The sequence below is a fragment of the Bison bison genome, unplaced genomic scaffold, assembly GCF_000754665.1.
Source record: "Bison bison bison isolate TAMUID 2011002044 unplaced genomic scaffold, Bison_UMD1.0 scf7180017864519, whole genome shotgun sequence".
In the NCBI taxonomy this organism is placed as follows: Eukaryota; Metazoa; Chordata; class Mammalia; order Artiodactyla; family Bovidae; genus Bison; species Bison bison.
In genome coordinates, this window is record NW_011495072.1 from 1,896,894 (window position 1) to 1,900,251 (window position 3,358).

Consider the following 3,358-nt stretch of genomic DNA (forward strand, 5'->3'; position numbering starts at 1 on the left):
TGAAAGGTGTTGTCTTTTGATGACAGATCACTGTTTACATTTTGTATTACAGCTAGGAAGGCAAAGAAGTAAGTAAAACTACTAGGAAAAAATTTCCATTTCGAAGTATTTATTTTTGTAAACATTGTTTCAGACTATAAAAAATACGTTAGAACACTAGATATGTTCGTATAGGTATCTTCAAACAAATAGACATGTTCAAACATATACAGATAGAACATACAGATACGTTCAAACATTCATATCTATAAAAGAGAACAAGGGGCAAGAAATAATGCCTGCATGCTGCTATCACTAACAATACTATATATGCCCATGAGTGCACAAACTAACTCAGGCAGAAAGGAAAGGAGGGTGTGGGAGCAGAGACCACTATCCATATCTTTAAATGCAGTTTTCACTAAAGTTTTATTATCAGTTTTATATATACCTATCAAAACTTAGTTATATTTAAACAATAGTGTGTTGTCCAGATGATTTTTAAACATTTCTGCTCACCAACAAATTTTTAAATTTCAATTTCCACTTTTGTGTATAAAGGAGGTAGATAAAACAATGCTAAATATACATATTTTACATTAGGATGAAATGCTGAATCTGAAGTTGAATGAAAATATGAATTCAAGGTGAAAAAAGAATTACATAAACTAGCTCAGTGTTAACGAATAATTTAATAGTGTATTCTATAAACTGACTGTGGTATTGAATAGCTATTTCAATAGAAACCTTTAAAAAACTGATGTGATCCAGAAAAATAAATGACACAATCAAAAAATGGGCCAAAGAACTAAACAGACATTTCTCCAAAGAAGACATATAGACGGCTAACAAACACATGTAAAGATGCTCAACATCACTCATTATCAGAGAAATGCAAATCAAAACCACAATGAGGTACCATTTCACGCCAGTCAGAATGGCTGCTATCCAAAAGTCTGCAAGCAATAAATGCTGGAGAGGGTGTGGAGAAAAGGGAGCCCTCTTACACTGTTGGTGGGAATGCAAACTAGTACAGCCACTATGGAGAACAGTGTGGAGATTCCTTAAAAAACTGGAAACAGAACTGCCTTATGACCCAGTAATCCCACTGCTGGGCATACACACTGAGGAAGCCAGAATTGAAAGAGACACATGAACCCCAGTGTTCATCGCAGCACTGTTTATAATAGCCAGGGCATGGAAGCATCCTAGATGTCCATCAGCAGACGAATGGATAAGAAACTGTGGTACATATACACAATGGAGTATTCAGTCAGTTCAGTCGCTCAGTCGTATCCGACTCTTTGAGACCCCATGAACTGCAGCACGCCAGGCCTCCCTGTCCATTACCAGCTCCCGGAGTTTACCCAAACTCATGTCCATCGAATCAGTGATGCCATCCAGCCATCTCATCCTCTTCTCCTTCTGCCCCCCAATCCCTCCCAGCATCAGAGTCTTTTCCAGTGAGTCAACTCTTCACATGAGGTGGCCAAAGTACTGGAGTTTCAGCTTTAGCATCAGTCCTTCCAAGGACTGATCTCCTTTAGAATGGACTGGTTACTCAGCCATGAAAAAGAATACATTTGAATCAGTTCTAATGAGGTGGATGAAACTGGAGCCTATTACACAGAGTGAAGTAAGCCAAAAAGAAAAACACCAATATAGTATACTAACGCATACATATGGAATTTAGAAAGATGGTAATGATAACCCTGTATGCGAGACAGCAAAAGAGACACAGATGTATAGAACAGTCTTTTGGACTCTGTGGGAGAGGGCGAGGGTGGGATGATTTGACAGCAAAAGAGACACAGATGTATAGAACAGTCTTTTGGACTCTGTGGGAGACGGCGAGGGTGGGATGATTTGGGAGAATGGCATTGAAACATGTATAATATCATATGTGAAACGAATCGCCAGTCCAGGTTCGAAGCACAATACAGGATGCTCGGGGCTGGTGCACTGGGACGACCCAGAGGGATGGGATGGGGAGGGAGGTGGGAGGGGGTTGCAGGATGGGGAACACGTGTACACCCGTGGCGGATTCATGTTGATGTATGACAAAACCAATACAATATTGCAAAGTAATTAGCCTCCAATTAAAATAAATAAATTCATATTTAAAAAAATAAAAAACTAATGTGAGACCATTTTGTTTTGTAAAACATCCTAGCGTGGGATTTGCATTCTGGCAACTATTAACTAACCATAAAGTATTTTGGATGCCAACTTTAAAATGTGTGGGGTTTTAGAAATTCTTTTACAGTGGACCCGTGTAGAAAAAGGAATGAGGTGGGCGTTTTCCAGCCGCTGTGGTTGAGGGCACGGTGGCGGTGGGCACATTTTCTCCCAAGTCCTACCAACCGAATCAAGCATGCAACCTTCTTCCTTTGGAGACGATTTGCAAAAGCCCGGTTGTTAGCCTTTAATTGAACGTCAGCTCCTTTCCCGAGATGATGACACGACCTTTCAACAAATCTAATTCTCAAAACAGCTCAAGAAAGTGATTATTTGAAATCCCCTTCTTACAAATAAGAAAAAACAGGCAAAAAAGGTAGGCGATGTCTTCCTCAGAGTGAACTCTTCACGCTAAAGCACTTTCTTTGAACTAAGATGACACTTTCCAAATGAATGCCATGAACTCAAAGGGAAAATTCTGCGTCACTAGTGCGTCACTGAGAATGGGGCTGAAGTGGAAGTTTATATTTGCTGAGAAAAAGGTTATTTTTCTCGTAAATTGCTCTCCTCTCCCCACCCTCGCCCCCAACTACCTGCAGCCGGGGTGGGCTTATTATATCCAGTTCTAGAGCACAGAGCGCCGTGTTCCACCACGCTTCCATTTTCCTTTCGGTTTCAAACATCCCGCCTTTGAAAAATCGAGACAAGCAAATATCCTCCCGTAAATGTTCATTGCCTCATGATAAAGATATCTGGTCTGGGCGGAGATGCATCGCCAGGCGCCAGCGCCAAAGCTGTACAACACCCCCGGGGGCCTCACCCAGTGCGTCTTTCAGTGCATCTTCGGGCTCACTCATTAATGAACACGGAGGTATTCGAATGGCATACGGTCCCTCTGGGGAAGCGGGGGATTAGGGGGTGGGGTTGGTAATGACCCGCGCCACCCACCCACAGGCAAACATCATGCGCACACAAAATTGTGCCATGCCCGCAAGCCTCGGAAATGGCACTCTCCAGACCCTAAAGATACTTGAATTCAAGGTTCCTATTTTGCTTAGAAAAGCGTCGATAGCTTTGAGCGGAAACAGGTGTGGACACGCAGCCTTTTCGTTGTTTCCCGCACTGTTATTTTTCCTCGGCAGCCCATCCCCGACCACTGATAAAATACAGGTACGCTTTCGCATTCTGTTCACATACACAC

At 42.1% G+C, this 3,358-nt stretch overlaps 1 pseudogene; it reads right to left on the reverse strand.

Annotated features, from left to right (window-relative positions):
* LOC104981761 overlaps positions 1-3,143 on the reverse strand; it is a 4,673-nt pseudogene extending 1,530 nt beyond the window's left edge.
* Between the last annotated feature and the right edge of the window lie 215 nt (positions 3,144-3,358).